The sequence below is a fragment of the Oncorhynchus keta genome, chromosome 17 (assembly GCF_023373465.1).
Source record: "Oncorhynchus keta strain PuntledgeMale-10-30-2019 chromosome 17, Oket_V2, whole genome shotgun sequence".
In the NCBI taxonomy this organism is placed as follows: domain Eukaryota; kingdom Metazoa; phylum Chordata; class Actinopteri; order Salmoniformes; family Salmonidae; genus Oncorhynchus; species Oncorhynchus keta.
The window spans coordinates 42,113,898-42,135,059 of NC_068437.1; the positions used below are offsets into that span (position 1 = coordinate 42,113,898).

Genomic DNA, 21,162 nt, shown 5'->3' on the forward strand with positions numbered 1-21,162 from the left:
GTTCGTCTCAATTTTTTATGGTCTTCCAATGGAGATGGCCTAGGCCTACTAGTCTGCATAGGCTATAGCTCTGCTAGGGTACTACCCCCTAGAGGAAAGACACAGTGGGAGACGGTGGTCTTGTGTTAACAGAACACAGCACACACAACAGTTAAACATTCACGCACCACCACTCTGTTTTATAAGGACATTCACAGAAATCTGTAGCTAAACACGCTTAAAACTACAACCGCAACTAACAAAAATCTAAACACGGGACGTTAAAAGTGCATATTATCTGTTATAAACAGGCTTAAATCAAGATTGGGTAAAGCACCATGGAGGAAAGATGGGGAAACTGTGTGCTTGTATTTTTATGTAATGCTTGTGTGTATATATGTGTTCAAATGGAATGTGCCTATGTATGGTGTGTGTATGTGTTTGCGTGTGTGTGAATCCATTTATGGAGCAGATCAAACCCACTCCTGCAGGGATCGTTTGCAGTGGACCAAAAGTCTGGCCGCTTCTTTCTTCTGCAGGGTGTTGATAATAGCATAGATCAATAGTAGGATGAACAGCACCAGGACCAGGGGCACGGTCACTATGATCAGGGTCATAACCACATCCACCCCTTTGTCCTTCGCATCAGGTTCATAATCCACATCGTTGGTGTAATCCTAATTGGTCTCTCTGTCCACCTCATCTGGGACTGAGCCAACTGGTGGTTGTGGTTTTGGCTGGTCCACTGTTGGCCACTTGCGGCCTGTAACTGTGTCATCTGTATCTGGGTCCACGCTGGGGATATGGGGTAGTCTGGGTCAACCTTCATCTTCTGGTTTCAAACCTCCAGTACTTGGAGCCCTTGTAGAAGTATGTGTAAGCTGGGTAGGGAAGACAAATATTGTTGATGCAAATGTTGAAAAGCACAGAGGGAATTTACTGTGGAAATGCTATTTGTTCATTTTTTCAAGTTTGAGTCATTAGTCTGTTAACCTTCTTTGGGTATGCATCTTCTGCTCCAACTCTTGACAAGTTCATCACACTTCACAGGATACTGTCATTGCAGACCTGTGCTAGTCCTGTTCACCATTAGTAATAGTTACAGCACTGTGAAGGAGAAGCCTTCACTTGGACTAGAGACTATTTTTAATTCTCCTTCACAAGTACCTATCCCTTTTGATGAAAATTGAAAAATGAAAAACTACTTATCTGGAAGACATTTGACCATCATAGTTGTTTATTCACTATAGGAAACAGCTTTGAAAAGCATTAGCTGGGGTGGGACTTTGGTGGGAGAGGAGGAATTATGAGATACCTGCATTAGACAACCTTTGCCAGGCATTCCATGTGTCCAAACCCTTTCCCCTCTCAGCTCAGTATCCATAGCCTCCCTCTATTTTTTATAGCCATTATCCCCTATAACAACTCACTCACCGCCATCATCGCTGAGGAAGGCTTCTTTATTTATTTATTTATTTATTTCACCTTTATTTAACCAGGTAGGCTAGTTGAGAACAAGTTCCCATTTGCAACTGCGACCTGGCCAAGATAAAGCGTAGCAATTCGACACATACAACAACACAGAGTTACACTTGGAATAAACAAAACATAGTCAATAATACAGTAAATCAAAAGAAAACAAAAAGTATATATACAGTGAATGCAAAATGAGGTAAGTTAAGGAAATAAATAGGCCATGGTGGCGAAGTAATTACAATATAGCAATTAAACACTGGAATGGTAGATCGGCAGAAGATGAATGTGCAGGTAGAGATACTGGGGTGCAAATGAGCAAAATAAATAAATACCAGTATGGGGATGAGGTAGGTAGATAGATGGGCTGTTTACAGATGGGCTATGTACAGGTGCAGTGATCTGTAAGCTGCTCTGACAGCTGGTGCTTAAAGCTAGTGAGGGAGATGTGAGTCTCCAGCTTCAGAGATTTTTGCAATTCGTTCCAGTCATGGGCAGCAGAGAACTGGAAGGAAAGACGACCAAAGGAGGAATTGGCTTTGGGGGCGACCAGTGAAATATACCTGCTGGAGCGCGTGCTATGAGTGGGTGCTGCTATGGTGACCAGTGAGCTGAGATAAGGCGGGGCTTTACCTAGCAGAGACTTGTAGATAACCTGTAGCCAGTGGGTTTGGCGACGAGTATGAAGCGAGGGCCATTCAACGAGAGCGTACAGGTCGCAATGGTGGGTAGTGTATGGGGCTTTGGTGACCAAACGGATGGCACTGTGATAGACTGCATCCAGTTTGTTGAGTAGAGTGTCGGAGGCTATTTTATAGATGACATCACCAAAGTTGAGGATTGGTAGGATGGTCAGTTTTACGAGGGTATGTTTGGCAACATCAAATCAAATCAAATCAAAATCAAATCAAATCATGAGTGAAGGATGCTTTTTGTGATATAGGAGGCCGATTCTAGATTTAATTTTGGATTGGAGATGCTTAATATAAGTCTGGAAGGAGAGTTTACAGTCTAACCAGACACCCAGGTATTTGTAGTTGTCCACGTATTCTAAGTCAGAGCCGTCTAGAGTAGTGATGCTGGACGGGCGAGCAGTTGTGGGCAGTGATCGATTGAATAGCATGCATTTAGTTTTACTTGCATTTAAGAGCAGTTGGAGGCCACGGAAGTTGTATGGCATTGAAGCTCGTCTGGAAGTTAGTTAACACAGTATCCAAGGAGGGGCCAGAAGTATACAGAATGGTGTTGTCTGGCCCGAGAATTGAACCCTGTGGCACACCCATATAGACTGTCAGAGGTCCGGACAACAGGCCCTCCGATTTGACACACTGAACTCTATCAGAGAAGTTGTTGGTAAACCAGGCGAGGCAATCATTTGAGAAACCAAGGCTGTCGAGTCTGCCAATAAGAATGTTGTGATTGACAGAGTCGGAGCCTTGGCCAGGTCGATGAATACGGCTGCAGAGTAATGTCTCTTATCGATGGCGGTTATGATTTAGAACCTTGAGCGTGGCTGAGGTGCACCCACGACCAGCTCTGAAACCAGATTGCATAGCGGAGAAGGTATGGTGGGATTCTAAATGGTCAGTAATCTGTTTGTTAACTTGACCTTTGAAGACCTTAGAAAGACAGGGTAGGATAGATATAGGTCTGTAGCAGTTTGGGTCTAGAGTGTCACCCCCTTTGAAGAGGGGGATGACCGCGCAGCCTTCCAATCTTTGGGAATCTCAGAAGATACGAAAGAGAGGTTGAACAGGCTAGTAATAGGGGTTGCAACAATTTCGGCAGATAATTTTAGAAAGAGAGGGTCCAGATAGTCTAGCCCGGCTGATTTGTAGGGGCCCAGGTTTTGCAGCTCTTTCAGAACATCAGCTATCTGGATTTGGATAAAGGAGAAATCGTGGGGGTGCCGGGCAGTTGACCGGGGTAGGGGTAGCCATATGGAAAGCATGGCCAGTCGTAGAGAAATGCTTAGTGAAATTCTCAATTATAGTGGATTTATCGGTGGTGACAGTGTTTCCTAGCCTCAGAGCAGTGGGCAGCTGGGAGGAGGTGCTCTTATTCTCCATGGACTTTACAGTGTCCCAGAACTTTTTTGAGTTTGTACTACAGGATGCAAATTTCTGTTTGAAAAAGCTTGCCTTAGCTTTTCTAACTGCCTGTGTATATTTGTTACTAACTTCCCTGAAAAGTTGCATATCACGGGGCTATTCGATGCTAATGCAGAACGCCACAGGATGTTTTTGTGCTGGTCAAGGGCAGACAGGTCTGGAGTGAACCAAGGACTGTATCTATTCCTAGTTCTACATTTTTTGAGAGGGGGATGCTTATTTAAGATGGTGAGGAAGGCACTTTTAAAGAATATCCAGGCATCCTCTGCTGACGGGATGAGGTCTATGTCATTCCAGGATACCCCGGCCAGGTCGATTAGAAAGGCCTGCTCGCAGAAGTGTTTCAGGGGCGTTTGACAGTGATGAGGGGTGGTCGTTTGGTCGCAGACCCATTACGGATGCAGGCAATGAGGCAGTGATAGCTGATATCTTGATTGAAAACAGCAGAGGTGTATTTGGAGGGCGAATTAGTTAGGATGACATCTATGAGGGTGCCCGTGTTTACTGATTTGGGGTTGTACCTGGTAGGTTCATTGATCATTTGTGTGAGATTGAGGGCATCAAGCTTAGTTTGTATGTGATGTCATCGCATATGTAGGAGGTGGAACAACATGGTTGGTTAAGGCATATTGAGCAGGGCTAGAGGCTCTACAGTGAAATAAGACAGTAATCACTAACCATGACAGTAATGGACAAGGCATATTGATATTAGAGAGAGGCATGCGTAGCCAAGTGAACATATATGGGTCCAGCGAGTGGTTGGGCTGGATGGGGACATGGCGATTCAGACAGTTAGCAGGCCGATGCTAACAAGCTAACAGTTAGTAGGCAGGGGCTAAACAAGCTAGCAGCTAGTAGACCGGGGCAAGCTAGCAGTTAGCAGGCCGGGTTAGCAAGCAAGCAGTTAGCATGGGCTAGCAGTTACATACCGGGCAGGTAAGCTATCAGTTAGCAGGCTGGGGCCGGCAGCTAGCAGTTAGTAGACCGGGGCAAGCTAGCAGTTAGCAGGCCAGGTTAGCAAGCAGTTAGCCAGGGCTAGCAGTTAGCAGACCGGGCCCGGCAGGCGAGCAGTTAGCAGACCGGGTTAGCAAGTAAGCAGATAGCAGGGGCTAGAAAATTAGCCTTTACTCCCTTTTCTTCAGTTCTCGGTCTTTCAACACTCAGGGCCAAATCTGTTTCCCTTGACTAGAGAAATGATATTTATCAATAACATTTCAGATGTAAAAAGATATCCCATCAGTCAGTCAGTTGAGATCAGTTATGGTAGGGTAAATAAAATGAAATAAAATGGTTTTGAAATTCTGTGTTGCCCAGCAACAGCCCCAAAACATCACTGCTCTAGAGGAGATCTGCATGGAGGAATGGGCCAAAATACCAGCAACAGTGTGTGAAAACCTTGTGAACACTTACAGAAAACGTTCGACCTCTGTCATTGCCAACAAAGGGTATATAACAAAGTATTGAGATAAACTTTTGTTATTGACCAAATACTTATTTTCTACCATAATTTGCAAATAAATTCATTAAAATCCAACAGTGTGATTTTCTGGATTTTTTCCCCCTCATTTTGTCTGTCATAGTTGAAGTGTACCTATGATGAAAATTACAGGGCTCTCTCATCTTTTTAAGTGGGAGAACTTGCACAATTGGTGGCTGACTAAATACTTTTTTGCCCCACTGTACATCCTAGACGTCAAGTTAGCAGCGGCAGCTGTAAACGTGGGCTAGGAAAGGACGGACAATCTCCTCAGAAAGACAGGGTACTACAACGAATCAGTTTAACCACAAGACATATTCTTCAAAGGACAAGAGCGATCTCTGCTGGGCAACCCACCATTCCATCTACGGCCAATCTCTCGAAGCGGAGCTCAGAGTAAATATTTATTGCATTTTCCTTTTTCAAATGGGCGACTATTTAGAATGCATAAGACTCTGTATTTACGATAGCATAGCTTCATAAGGTCCGATAGAGACCCAATCCTTTTGTTCCTCAGTCTTCCCGCGCTTTCATTCAAACCCATCCCCTTTTCTTTGTGTAACCAGCTGTAATATCGGTTCCTTCCATAAGGGACGTTTTCTTGTATGACATAATTAGTAATCAATGTATGATCCAGCCTGTGTATATGTCATTCTGTGTGATTATTTAGGTATGTAGTAAATAAATAATTAAACCAAAATTTGTATTGCTGATTCAACTTGTTAGCCAGGGTTCGTGAAGATAACCAAGAATTTTACGACGTTCAGATGAGACTGAATAAGGTGACGATTAATAATTGACTGCTATTGATATAAAAGATTACCAGGTCTTTAAGAGTTTATTCGGAAGACAACGGCTCTATGAACATTCTTCCGTGGTCCCCCTACTTTCTAGTTAATTACATTTACATCATTAGTTTAATCAGGTAATATTAATTACAGAGAAATTATTTAATAAAATAGCATGTCATATCATTTAATCCGGCATAGCAAAGACACAACAGCACCCATTAAATGTAAACTATTACACATAAAATAAACTTAATATATGAGAATAAAATAAAATACACACTTTTGAAAAAGACACATTTTCCATCATAACCAGAGTCTATATCATCAGGTAGTCCAACCCAGAAGACCGAGATAGGCATTGGGTAGTTGTCCAGGACAAGGTTCCTTCTAACTCTCCAGAACCAGCGACCCTGGCAAAGACAGGAGATACCATCAGAACATAATCACCTACGTCATCCTCTTTTGGGAGATTAGAATGGAGTATGAAGTAATACAACTATACAAAACAGTGTATTCTTAGACTAGCCCTGCTTCTCACCTTGAAGACGAACATCTCCCCTCGCAGCATGGTGACTGTATCAAAGTCCCCGTCACAGATATTGGGGGCAGTGTGGTCTGGCTGCTTTGGGGGGCGACGAGGTTCATCCCTCCTGATGTAAGGGGTCACCGGCACTGGATCAGGCCAGGGGATGGTGGGGTCTGGGTCGGGTATCAGAGGGAGGGAGGTGCGTAGGTGGGATCTGGTTCTTGTTGGTCTGGGGTATAGGTAGGGCTGAAGGGGTCTGTCTCAAGGGGACTATCAGGGGTGGTGATGGGGGCTCGGTCTAGAGGAGCAGTGGTGGAGGATTCTAGTTCTGGAGGAGCAGTGGTGGTGGGGTTTTGGTTTGGGGCAGTGTCATCACCAGCGGTGGTGGGTGGGTCCTGAGTGGGAGCATTGTCTGGAGATCCTGCACAATCCAAGATGATGACATTATAAATGCTATGGGTTTGACAATGAACCTCACATATATCCCTACATGCTTTCTCTGACCCCACCCCTCTCCCTTTTCAAATTGTATTAGTCGTATGTACAGGATACGCATGGTATACACAGTTCAATGAAATGCTTACTTGCAGGTTCCTTCTCGACCATGCAACGACAATAAGAAATTATAAAAGATAACAAAGTAAATGGCTCAGTAGAATAGCGCCTTCTCTTGTTAGGTTGCTCTCTCTCATGACCCTGTGAGGGAGGACATCAATTAAACGGGTTCTACTATGCATGTTCACTACCGTTCAAAAGTTTGGGGTCACTTAGAAATGTCCTTGATGGTCAGAATCAAATCACTTTCTTCTGAAACTCATCAGTCTGTTCATGTTCTGAGAAATGAAGGGTATTCCATGCGAGAAAATGCCAAGAAACTGAAGATCTCATACAGCGCTGTGTACTACTCCCTTCACAGAACAGCGCAAACTGGCCCTAACCAGATTGGAAAGAGGAGTGGGAGGCCCCGGTGCACAAATGAGCAAGAGGACAAGTACATTAGAGTGTCTAGTTTGAGAAACAGACGCCTCAAAAGTCCTCAACTGGCAGCTTCATTAAGTAGTACCCGCAAAACACCTGTCTCAACATCAACAATGAAGAGGCGACTCCAGGATGCTGGCCGTCTAGGCAGAGTTGCAAAGAAAAGCCATATCTCAGACTGGCCAATAAAAACAAAAGATTAAGATGGGCAAAAGAACATAGACACTGGACAGAGGAACTCTGCCTAGAAGGCCAGCATCCCGGAGTTGCCTCTTCACTGTTGACGTTGATACTGGTGTTTTGCGGGTACTATTTTAATGAAGCTAGGCTACCCTGGGGCGGCAGGGTAGCCTAGTGCAACCAGAAGGTTGCAAGTTCAAACCCCTGAGCTGACAAGGTACAAATCTGTCGTTCTGCCCCCGAACAGGCAGTTAACCCACTGTTCCTAGACAGTCATTGAAAATAAGTATTTGTTCTTAACTTACTTGCCTAGTTAAATAAAGGTTAAAAAAATAGCTGCCAATTGAGGACTTGTGAGGCATCTGTTTCTCAAACTAGACACTCGAATGTACATGCCCTCTTGGTCAGTTGTGCACCCGAGCCTCCCACTCCTCTTTGTATTCTGGTTAGAGTCCGTTTGCGCTGTTCTGTGAAGGGAGATCTTCAGTTTCTTGGCAATATCTCACATGGAATAATAATAATTCTCAGAACAAGAATAGACTAATGACTTTCAGAAGAAAGTTATTTGTTTCTGGCTATTTTGAGCCTGTAGTCGAACCCACAAATGCTGATGCTCCAGATACTCAACTAGTCTAAAGAAGGACAGTTTTATTGCTTCTTTAAATCAGGACAACAGTTTTCAGCTGTGCTAACATAATTGCAAAAGGGTTTTTCTTCTAGTAGCGGTAATAGTGATTGAGGGGGAAATGGGGGCAAACGGGACGTGGTTGTCAAGGATCCAGAGTTCATCAGCGTCAAAGTGCGTGTCTCCGCCCATCCCGGACCCTGGGTAGTAGGCATGAGCCAGAGACCACCCCCTCGCCCTCAAACAGAGACATGTCTCCATGGAAACCAGATGCAAACAACAGCATGATCTCTAGCGTGTCCTGGCTGCTGTTAGTGATGTCTTGGAAAGCGACATCTTCAAAGCTCAGTGGAGTCACGCGCTCCCACACCTCGAAAGCTCTGTGGATGGCCTCCAGTGTCCGAACCTCACCAACCTTTGGGGTGGTGTTCATAATGCTGGGAGAGGGGGTTGAGGATTAGACTAAATATTCTTAGCACATACACTACCGGTCAAAAGTTTTAGAACACCTACTAATTCAAGGGTTTTCTTTATTTTTACTATTTTCTACATTGTAGAATAATAGTAAAGACATCAAAACTATGAAATAACACATATCTAGCTAAACCGCAACCCCGGATGATTACTCCTGGCTAGCGTTTCCACCCACTTAGCTTGAAGCTAGCCCGGCCAGAGCACCTGTGCTACCACCGTAGCATACTCCTGGGCTACAATACCCGGGCCCACGACCAGTCTATCGATGTCACCGCATGAAGAGGAATAAACAGACTCACCCCATCGCGACGTCCCCCAAAGGCTAACTCTCTAGCCCTTGCTATCTCCTTGCTTGCTAATTCGGCCTGCTAACTGCTAGCTTGTTTAGCTCCGGTCCGCTAACTGCTACCTTGTTTAGCCTCGGCCTACGAACTGTTAGCTTGTTAGCACAGACCTGCGCATTATGCCCTGAATATATTCTATCATGCCCAGAAACCTGCTCCTCTTATTCTCTGCCCCCAACGCTCTAGGCGACCAGTTTTGATAGCCTTTAGCCGCACCCTCATACTACTCCTTCTCTGTTCCGCGGGTGATGTGGAGGTAAACCCAGGCCCTGCATGTCCCCAGGCACCCTCATTTGTTGACTTCTATGATCGAAAAAGCCTTGGTTTCATGCATGTCAACATCAGAAGCCTCCTCCCTAAGTTTGTTTTACTCACTGCTTTAGCACACTCTGCTAACCCTGATGTCCTTGCCGTGTCTGAATCCTGGCTCAGGAAGGCCACCAAAAATTCAGAGATTTTCATACCCAACTATAACATCTTCCGTCAAGATAGAACTGCCAAAGGGGGAGGAGTTGCAGTCTACTGCAGAGATAGCCTGCAAAGTAATGTCATACTTTCCAGGTCCATACCCAAACAGTTCGAACTACTAATTCTGAAAATTACTCTCTCCAGAAATAAGTCTCTCACTGTTGCCGCCTGCTACCGACCCCCCTCAGCTCCCAGCTGTGCCCTGGACACCATTTGTGAATTGATCGCCCCCCATCTAGCCTCAGAGTTTGTTCTGTTAGGTGACCTAAACTGAGATATGCTTAACACCCCGGCAGTCCTACAATCTAAGCTAGATGCCCTCAATCTCACACAAATCATCAAGGAACCCACCAGGTACAACCCTAACTCTGTAAACAAGGGCACCCTCATAGACGTCATCCTGACCAACTGGCCCTCCAAATACACCTCCGCTGTCTTCAACCAGGATCTCAGCGACCACTGCCTCATTGCCTGTATCCGCTACGGAGCCGCAGTCAAATGACCACCCCTCATCACTGTCAAACGCTCCCTAAAACACTTCTGTGAGCAGGCCTTTCTAATCGACCTGGCCCGGGTATCCTGGAAGGACATTGACCTCATCCCGTCAGTTGAGGATGCCTGGTCATTCTTTAAAAGTAACTTCCTCACCATTTTAGATAAGCATGCTCCGTTCAAAAAATTCAGAACTAAGAACAGATACAGCCCTTGGTTCACTCCAGACCTGACTGCCCTCGACCAGCACAAAAACATCCTGTGGCGGACTGCAATAGCATCGAATAGTCCCCGCGATATGCAACTGTTCAGGGAAGTCAGGAACCAATACACGCAGTCAGTCAGGAAAGCTAAGGCCAGCTTCTTCAGGCAGAAGTTTGCATCCTGTAGCTCCAACTCCAAAAAGTTCTGGGACACTGTGAAGTCCATGGAGAACAAGAGCACCTCCTCCCAGCTGCCCACTGCACTGAGGCTAGGTAACACGGTCACCACCGATAAATCCATGATTATCGAAAACTTCAATAAGCATTTCTCAACGGCTGGCCATGCCTTCCACCTAGCTACTCCAACCTCGGCCAACAGCTCCGCCCCCCGCAGCTCCTCGCCCAAGCCTCTCCAGGTTCTCCTTTACCCAAATCCAGATAGCAGATGTTCTGAAAGAGCTGCAAAACCTGGACCCATACAAATCAGCTGGGCTTGACAATCTGGACCCTCTATTTCTGTAACTATCCGCCGCCATTGTCGCAACCCCTATTACCAGCCTGTTCAACCTCTCTTTCATATCGTCTGAGATCCCCAAGGATTGGAAAGCTGCCGCAGTCATCCCCCTCTTCAAAGGGGGAGACACCCTGGACCCAAACTGTTACAGACCTATATCCATCCTGCCCTGCTTATCTAAGGTCTTCGAAAGCCAAGTCAACAAACAGGTCACTGACCATCTCGAATCCCACCGTACATTCTCCGCTGTGCAATCTGGTTTCCGAGCCGGTCACGGGTGCACCTCAGCCACACTCAAGGTACTAAACGATATCATAACCGCCATCGATAAAAGACAGTACTGTGCAGCCGTCTTCATCGACCTTGCCAAGGCTTTCGACTCTGTCAATCACCATATTCTTATCGGCAGACTCAGTAGCCTCGGTTTTTCGGATGACTGCCTTGCCTGGTTCACCAATTACTTTGCAGACAGAGTTCAGTGTGTCAAATCGGAGGGCATGCTGTCCGGTCCTCTGGCAGTCTCTATGGGGTGCCACAGGGTTCAATTCTCGGGCCGACTCTTTTCTCTGTATATATCAATGATGTTGCTCTTGCTGCGGGCGATTCCCTGATCCACCTCTACGCACACGACACCATTCTATATACTTTCGGCCCGTCATTGGACACTGTGCTATCTAACCTCCCAACGAGCTTCAATGCCATACAACACTCCTTCCGTGGCCTCCAACTGCTCTTAAACGCTAGTAAAGCCAAATGCATGCTTTTCAACTGATCGCTGCCTGCACCCGCATGCCCGACTAGCATCACCACCCTGGATGGTTCCGACCTTGAAAATGTGGACATCTATAAGTACCTAGGTGTCTGGCTGGAATGCAAACTCTCCTTCCAGACTCATATCAAACATCTCCAATCGAAAATCAAATCAAGAGTCCGCTTTCTATTCCGCAACAAAGCCTCCTTCACTCACGCCGCCAAGCTTACCCTAGTAAAACTGACTATCCTACCGATCCTCGACTTCGGCGATGTCATCTACAAAATGGCTTCCAACACTCTACTCAGCAAACTGGATGCAGTTTATCACAGTGCCATCCGTTGTGTCACTAAAGCACCTTATACCACCCACCACTGCGACTTGTATGCTCTAGTCGGCTGGCCCTCGCTACATATTCGTCGCCAGACCCACTGGCTCCAGGTCATCTACAAGTCCATGCTAGGTAAAGCTCCGCCTTATCTCAGTTCACGATGGCAACACCCATCCATAGCACGTGTATCTCACTGATCATCCCTAAAGCCAACACCTCATTTGGCCGCCTTTCGTTGCAGTACTCTGCTGCCTGTTACTGGAACGAATTGCAAAAATCGCTGAAGTTGGAGACTTTTATCTCCCTCACCAACTTCAAACAGCAGCTAACCGATCGCTGCAGCTGCACATAGTCTATTGGTAAATAGCCCACCCATTTTCACCTACCTCATCCCCATACTGTTTTTGACTTTTGCACACCAATATCTCTACATGACCATCTGATCATTTATCACTCGTGTTAATCTGCAAAATTGTAATTATTCACCTAACTCATGCCTTTTGCACACATTGTATATAGACTCCCTTTTTTCTACTGTGTTAATCGTTTACTCCATGTGTAACTCTGTGTTGTCTGTTCACACTGCTATGCTTTATCTTGGCCAGGTCGCAGTTGCAAATGAGAACTTGTTCTCAACTAGCCTACCTGGTTAAATAAGCCACCGCATGCCATCCTGGATTACATTGATAGTCCAATAAACTCACTGCCTTCTGAGAATACAAACAGAGCAGTGACTGCTAGAGAGATCGGGAGGAAAATTAATGTAGCCTACATACTGTGGGAAGTCTATTAGACAAAGCAATTTCTCTTGAAAATAAACTCCCCTCCCCCTGGGGATGAATTATAGACCGAACCCTCAGTTGGCTCCTATTGCCATCTGCTGATAACTAAGAATCACTTCACTATTTGATCAAATCGAGTGACACTATAATAGGAGTTGGTGTTTGATGAGACCAGTCATGATTTAAACCAGTAACTCATGTTTGAACTTGTTTGTAACCCACAGCCACATTGAACTACAGGGCTGAATGCTCAGTGCTCTGTGGTAAGTCATGCTTATAAAATGTCAAAGGCACAACATTTCTGCAGAGAGACTCATTTAATTGTCATAGAAATTATTATTTTTATTCAAGTTGGATGTCAGCGGTTTGCTAGCTGTGACAGTCGTCGGTTTCCTGCCTTAGCGATGGTGATTAGGGCGAGGAGGAAGAGGCCCAGGACCCATATGCCAGCCACAGGAATCATCAGCAGCAGCAGATCTGGAACAAAGTAAAGACTATTGAAAACACCTCACACCACCCTGCCTCTAGCTGCAACATGAGCCCAGAGGGGTATACTACAATGTAGGATCAATGATTTAGCCAGCTAACGTGCCTAGTCTTACATAACCATTTTGAAAACTGAAAGAATGGCTCAACCAAAAACATATACCCATGTTGAGCTTTTGTAGTATAGCCCTCTGGTCTACGTCACAATCATAAAAAAAAAAATGCAGGCAAGTAGAGTGAGCAAGGGCAATATTTGAGCCCGGCAAGAATATATTTTAATCTTATTTAGATAACGAAACACAAATCCTTACTAGATTGGGGTCGGTCTGGTATGTCAATCCTGATTGGTCCATATGACAGTAGACCATGAGTTGGGTCTCCACGCACTGCTGCCCTCTTGGTTATAGATTTGCACTCCTGTAGCAGTAAAGCATTAATAAAAGACAATCTTGTATGCCATGCCAACTTCTGAAAAGGCATTTTCTTCATGAATAGAAATAATATTTGAGCATTTTTAACTCCTTTTGTCATCCCAATTTCATTGTATCCAAGTGGTAGTTAGTCTAGTCCCATTGCTGCGACTCCCGTACAGACTGGAGATGCGAAGGGCGAGAGCTGTGCGTCCTCCGAAACACAACCCCGCCGAACCGCACTGCTTCTTGACAATGCTTACTTAACCCGGAAGTCAGCCGCACCAACGTGTCGAAGGAAACACCGTACACCTGGCGACCGTGTCAGTGTGCATTGCGCCTGGCCTGCCACAGGAGTCGCTAGAGCACGATGGGATAAGGACAACCCGGCCAGCCAAATCCTCCCCTAACCCGGACAACACTGGGCCAATTGTGCGCCGCCTCATGGGTCTCCCGTTCGCAGCGACTAAACCTGGAATCGAACCAGGATCTGTAGTGACACAGCTAGCACCGCCTTAGCCCGCTGCACCAAAGGCCAGTGAACTTACAGGAATGCAGGGTTCGTCATCGTCCAGGGAGCACAAGCGCACTGCGCAGTGCAGGTACAGGTCATGAGGCTCCACAACAAAGCGGAACATGTCAAAGCTGTACCGGATGGTTGAAGCCTCGCCATTGGCGCCCATTGTCGTATTGAGAAAGGTGACAGTTTCGTCATTCACACACCTGTGAGGGGGATGTTTTGGGTTGAGTAAATCCAAGACCTTCATCAAATTTAACACTATTCTGCCACAATTAGTCAGACATGCCAAATTGACCTCAGCTCAACTTAATTGCGCACAGCATGCTAAATGAATTGTTCATGCCATGATTCAAGAGCAGAAGTAGGCGTACATGTTCCCAGGGATAAATGTTGATTGTCCACTCACCCATTGCGCAGCAGGGTGTGAACAGAGCTGTCTGTCTGGTTGGGTTTGGGGGACTGTGTGGCCCAGCATTCATTCACCCTCAAGTGGAAGACGTCCTCCAGCTCCACGACCTTGATCTCCACATACACCCTGTCCCGGGAGGTGGATCAGCGGTGAGCTTTGGAACGCCTCTGTGTAGGTGTGATCTGTGAAGAGGGCCATCTCCACCTTGGCATCCAACTCACCCATCCGCATCACAGTCTCACTGAACCAAAACAGCACAGGATTACTGTGAGAGAAATGCTTGTCATATCCACATTACCTGAACCGGAAGAACTCCTGCTTATAAATCAGTGGTTAGTCCGACATTACTCGCTGCCCCAGATGGCGGATAGCGGTTGCTACCTAGGTAGTATTAATAAAGGTAAAAATGAAACAAATTAAGGGTAAGCAAAATATTCTACCAACACTCACTAAGTGAATATCCCTCAATGCCCCACTTGAAAGCCACAACTGTCTTCTAAAGGTTCACAGCTAGGTGCAGGTGGTTTGTTGGAATTTAGAAAATGCCCAGTTAGTCAATACATTATCCTCAAGGAAGTAATGCAACAACGGTGTATGCCACTATCTTCCCCATTTCAAATCTTCTCCCATTGAGACAGACAAGTAAGTGTCATTCAACACAGCTTTATTTCTGAGTCACACTCATGACATGCAGCACTTGTGGACACCCACCTGTCTCAATGAGAATCATTGAAATCAAGATTGCGTCACATGGCAAAAGTGAAATAAACAGCATTTTCTCAATTCCAACCAACCACCTACAACTAGCCATGGAGGGTTACAAAACAGTGGTGGCTTTCACGAAGGGAATTGAGAAATAACCAAGATTAGTATAACATTTACCTTTAACACCATCAACAGCTGGAACATCAGTAATGTCAGACTAGCAAGAATAACTCCTGGACCTATTCTACAGGCTCAAACTAGAGCCCAGAATTGTTCCTGGAGAGGAAACCCAGTATCAAATAATAAGGCAATGTGACAAATTGCATCTCAAGTGAGTCGACTTGTTAGGTCGTTCCAGTAATAGACCAAGACAAACTTCAAGTACATTAAGTTGTGATCAAAACAATTTTTAGAGAGTGGGCCTTACCTAGAGAAGGGGATGATGGGGTACGCCAAACTGACAGTGCGGATGTATGGGTAGATACACGTGTACTCAATTTTTATCATTGGGTCTCTTATTATATTTCCATAGACTTGAGGGGCCGACATGAGAGTTAAGGCGTATGCAATGTGAGTGATGTTTTTCTGTTGTAAAAAGAGAGAGCACAATGCCAGTAAAAACAAACTTCCAGCTTCATAAATAAGTCACCACTTGGACTTGCTGCGATAACAAGGGTAAAAACCTCTGCCCTCAAAATCAGCACATGACAACTATAGATCAGTGTGTTGAGCCTTGAGATTAGGCCTTTTCTGAGACAGGATTATCAAAGGATAATATGAAGTGTGGGATGAATCATACTTACCTCCAGTGGTTTACCGCCACAGGAAACGTACTGATCCTTTGATATCCGCACAATGTAGTATGGGACATCAGACATGACCTCCTTTTGGGCACGACAAGACTCATTCTTCAAGTGCAGAGATTCCATAGGTACTTTGTAGTACTGGAAAAAGTCCTCATTCACCATGATAGTAATGTAGTCTTTGCCACACATGACATTGATGGTAGCAACTAAAATAAATTAAAACACAGTTTAAGAACAAATGCCAATAGAACTATTGTAGTTATTCTGGTCTACCAAAATGTTTAAACCTTTGTCACACAGGTCTCCATAGTAGCCAACAGCACATTTGCAGTTGCTTTTGTCGAGGGATAGCAAACACTTGGTTGTGTCAGTGCAGTGTGTGACAGTGCATATTCCTGAGAGAAAACATGACATCAATGGAGGCCACTCATGAAATTATCAAGTAAATACTCGCAAGCTATAGAAATCAGACAAATGTGTTTCTCACCAAGGACACGGTCACAGCAGAAAATGACAAGGACCAAAAATACCTGGTAAATTCCACAGCAATTAACATACATGACATTTAACAGGTTTAATTAATTTTCTACATTGTAGTTTCTAAACGTGTCCTTTTGTTTCAATACAAGCATAACAGTATCTACACACCTTCAAGTTGAATTTGAGCGCCATTGGTTATTTGCAATCTGTTCCCAAAATATATATTTATTTTTGTACTGACTTGAATTACTGGAAGGTCAAAGTAACATAGCCCTGTCTGAAGAATACAAAAAAAAAACATAGCCTTATATACTCAACAGATCCAAAGGCCTGGAGCTGTAATTACCATAGACCTAGGTGATTACCTGAATGTAAAACACCTGTTTATTTGTATCTGAACAATAAGCCTACCCCCAGTCACACACCTTAATTTCCCTCGGAGTGCCCCAACTTCCTTCGAGTAACCTCATTGGCCAAGCACAGAAATGAAGTCACCCCATCTTTCCCAGCCTATCAGCAACCTAATTGCACCAGTCAATTGCAGAACCCCTCCTATCCAGAAAAACAAACATTTCAGGGAGAGACATGGCTTTATAGAGAGGTTGATAATTTAGGGAATTTTAATTTCACAATGTTCGTCTCAATTTTTTATGGTCTTCCAATGGAGATGGCCTAGGCCTACTAGTCTGCATAGGCTATAGCTCTGCTAGGGTACTACCCCCCCTAGAGGAAAGACACAGTGGGAGACGGTGGTCTTGTGTTAACAGAACACAGCACACACAACAGTTAAACATTCACGCACCACCACTCTGTTTTATAAGGACATTCACAGAAATCTGTAGCTAAACACGCTTAAAACTACAACCGCAACTAACAAAAATCTAAACACGGGACGTTAAAAGTGCATATTATCTGTTATAAACAGGCTTAAATCAAGATTGGGTAAAGCACCATGGAGGAAAGATGGGGAAACTGTGTGCTTGTATTTTTATGTAATGCTTGTGTGTATATATGTGTTCAAATGGAATGTGCCTATGTATGGTGTGTGTATGTGTTTGCGTGTGTGTGAATCCATTTATGGAGCAGATCAAACCCACTCCTGCAGGGATCGTTTGCAGTGGACCAAAAGTCTGGCCGCTTCTTTCTTCTGCAGGGTGTTGATAATAGCATAGATCAATAGTAGGATGAACAGCACCAGGACCAGGGGCACGGTCACTATGATCAGGGTCATAACCACATCCACCCCTTTGTCCTTCGCATCAGGTTCATAATCCACATCGTTGGTGTAATCCTAATTGGTCTCTCTGTCCACCTCATCTGGGACTGAGCCAACTGGTGGTTGTGGTTTTGGCTGGTCCACTGTTGGCCACTTGCGGCCTGTAACTGTGTCATCTGTATCTGGGTCCACGCTGGGGATATGGGGTAGTCTGGGTCAACCTTCATCTTCTGGTTTCAAACCTCCAGTACTTGGAGCCCTTGTAGAAGTATGTGTAAGCTGGGTAGGGAAGACAAATATTGTTGATGCAAATGTTGAAAAGCACAGAGGGAATTTACTGTGGAAATGCTATTTGTTCATTTTTTTCAAGTTTGAGTCATTAGTCTGTTAACCTTCTTTGGGTATGCATCTTCTGCTCCAACTCTTGACAAGTTCATCACACTTCACAGGATACTGTCATTGCAGACCTGTGCTAGTCCTGTTCACCATTAGTAATAGTTACAGCACTGTGAAGGAGAAGCCTTCACTTGGACTAGAGACTATTTTTAATTCTCCTTCACAAGTACCTATCCCTTTTGATGAAAATTGAAAAATGAAAAACTACTTATCTGGAAGACATTTGACCATCATAGTTGTTTATTCACTATAGGAAACAGCTTTGAAAAGCATTAGCTGGGGTGGGACTTTGGTGGGAGAGGAGGAATTATGAGATACCTGCATTAGACAACCTTTGCCAGGCATTCCATGTGTCCAAACCCTTTCCCCTCTCAGCTCAGTATCCATAGCCTCCCTCTATTTTTTATAGCCATTATCCCCTATAACAACTCACTCACCGCCATCATCGCTGAGGAAGGCTTCTTTATTTATTTATTTATTTATTTCACCTTTATTTAACCAGGTAGGCTAGTTGAGAACAAGTTCCCATTTGCAACTGCGACCTGGCCAAGATAAAGCGTAGCAATTCGACACATACAACAACACAGAGTTACACTTGGAATAAACAAAACATAGTCAATAATACAGTAAATCAAAAGAAAACAAAAAGTATATATACAGTGAATGCAAAATGAGGTAAGTTAAGGAAATAAATAGGCCATGGTGGCGAAGTAATTACAATATAGCAATTAAACACTGGAATGGTAGATCGGCAGAAGATGAATGTGCAGGTAGAGATACTGGGGTGCAAATGAGCAAAATAAATAAATACCAGTATGGGGATGAGGTAGGTAGATAGATGGGCTGTTTACAGATGGGCTATGTACAGGTGCAGTGATCTGTAAGCTGCTCTGACAGCTGGTGCTTAAAGCTAGTGAGGGAGATGTGAGTCTCCAGCTTCAGAGATTTTTGCAATTCGTTCCAGTCATGGGCAGCAGAGAACTGGAAGGAAAGACGACCAAAGGAGGAATTGGCTTTGGGGGCGACCAGTGAAATATACCTGCTGGAGCGCGTGCTATGAGTGGGTGCTGCTATGGTGACCAGTGAGCTGAGATAAGGCGGGGCTTTACCTAGCAGAGACTTGTAGATAACCTGTAGCCAGTGGGTTTGGCGACGAGTATGAAGCGAGGGCCATTCAACGAGAGCGTACAGGTCGCAATGGTGGGTAGTGTATGGGGCTTTGGTGACCAAACGGATGGCACTGTGATAGACTGCATCCAGTTTGTTGAGTAGAGTGTCGGAGGCTATTTTATAGATGACATCACCAAAGTTGAGGATTGGTAGGATGGTCAGTTTTACGAGGGTATGTTTGGCAACATGAGTGAAGGATGCTTTTTTGTGATATAGGAGGCCGATTCTAGATTTAATTTTGGATTGGAGATGCTTAATATAAGTCTGGAAGGAGAGTTTACAGTCTAACCAGACACCCAGGTATTTGTAGTTGTCCACGTATTCTAAGTCAGAGCCGTCTAGAGTAGTGATGCTGGACGGGCGAGCAGTTGTGGGCAGTGATCGATTGAATAGCATGCATTTAGTTTTACTTGCATTTAAGAGCAGTTGGAGGCCACGGAAGTTGTATGGCATTGAAGCTCGTCTGGAAGTTAGTTAACACAGTATCCAAGGAGGGGCCAGAAGTATACAGAATGGTGTTGTCTGGCCCGAGAATTGAACCCTGTGGCACACCCATATAGACTGTCAGAGGTCCGGACAACAGGCCCTCCGATTTGACACACTGAACTCTATCAGAGAAGTTGTTGGTAAACCAGGCGAGGCAATCATTTGAGAAACCAAGGCTGTCGAGTCTGCCAATAAGAATGTTGTGATTGACAGAGTCGGAGCCTTGGCCAGGTCGATGAATACGGCTGCAGAGTAATGTCTCTTATCGATGGCGGTTATGATTTAGAACCTTGAGCGTGGCTGAGGTGCACCCACGACCAGCTCTGAAACCAGATTGCATAGCGGAGAAGGTATGGTGGGATTCTAAATGGTCAGTAATCTGTTTGTTAACTTGACCTTCGAAGACCTTAGAAAGACAGGGTAGGATAGATATAGGTCTGTAGCAGTTTGGGTCTAGAGTGTCACCCCCTTTGAAGAGGGGGATGACCGCGCAGCCTTCCAATCTTTGGGAATCTCAGAAGATACGAAAGAGAGGTTGAACAGGCTAGTAATAGGGGTTGCAACAATTTCGGCAGATAATTTTAGAAAGAGAGGGTCCAGATAGTCTAGCCCGGCTGATTTGTAGGGGCCCAGGTTTTGCAGCTCTTTCAGAACATCAGCTATCTGGATTTGGATAAAGGAGAAATCGTGGGGGTGCCGGGCAGTTGACCGGGGTAGGGGTAGCCATATGGAAAGCATGGCCAGTCGTAGAGAAATGCTTAGTGAAATTCTCAATTATAGTGGATTTATCGGTGGTGACAGTGTTTCCTAGCCTCAGAGCAGTGGGCAGCTGGGAGGAGGTGCTCTTATTCTCCATGGACTTTACAGTGTCCCAGAACTTTTTTGAGTTTGTACTACAGGATGCAAATTTCTGTTTGAAAAAGCTTGCCTTAGCTTTTCTAACTGCCTGTGTATATTTGTTACTAACTTCCCTGAAAAGTTGCATATCACGGGGGCTATTCGATGCTAATGCAGAACGCCACAGGATGTTTTTGTGCTGGTCAAGGGCAGACAGGTCTGGAGTGAACCAAGGACTGTATCTATTCCTAGTTCTACATTTTTTGAGAGGGGGATGCTTATTTAAGATGGTGAGGAAGGCACTTTTAAAGAATATCCAGGCATCCTCTGCTGACGGGATGAGGTCTATGTCATTCCAGGATACCCCGGCCAGGTCGATTAGAAAGGCCTGCTCGCAGAAGTGTTTCAGGGGGCGTTTGACAGTGATGAGGGGTGGTCGTTTGGTCGCAGACCCATTACGGATGCAGGCAATGAGGCAGTGATAGCTGATATCTTGATTGAAAACAGCAGAGGTGTATTTGGAGGGCGAATTAGTTAGGATGACATCTATGAGGGTGCCCGTGTTTACTGATTTGGGGTTGTACCTGGTAGGTTCATTGATCATTTGTGTGAGATTGAGGGCATCAAGCTTAGTTTGTATGTGATGTCATCGCATATGTAGGAGGTGGAACAACATGGTTGGTTAAGGCATATTGAGCAGGGCTAGAGGCTCTACAGTGAAATAAGACAGTAATCACTAACC

The 21,162-nt window shown here is 45.0% G+C and overlaps 2 pseudogenes; both read right to left on the reverse strand.

Annotated features, from left to right (window-relative positions):
- Nucleotides 1-150: 150 nt before the first annotated feature.
- On the reverse strand, nt 151-8,573 carry LOC127908462 (matrix metalloproteinase-14-like; annotated as a pseudogene).
- Nucleotides 8,574-12,797: 4,224 nt separating this feature from the next.
- On the reverse strand, nt 12,798-16,638 carry LOC127908289 (uromodulin-like; annotated as a pseudogene).
- Between the last annotated feature and the right edge of the window lie 4,524 nt (nt 16,639-21,162).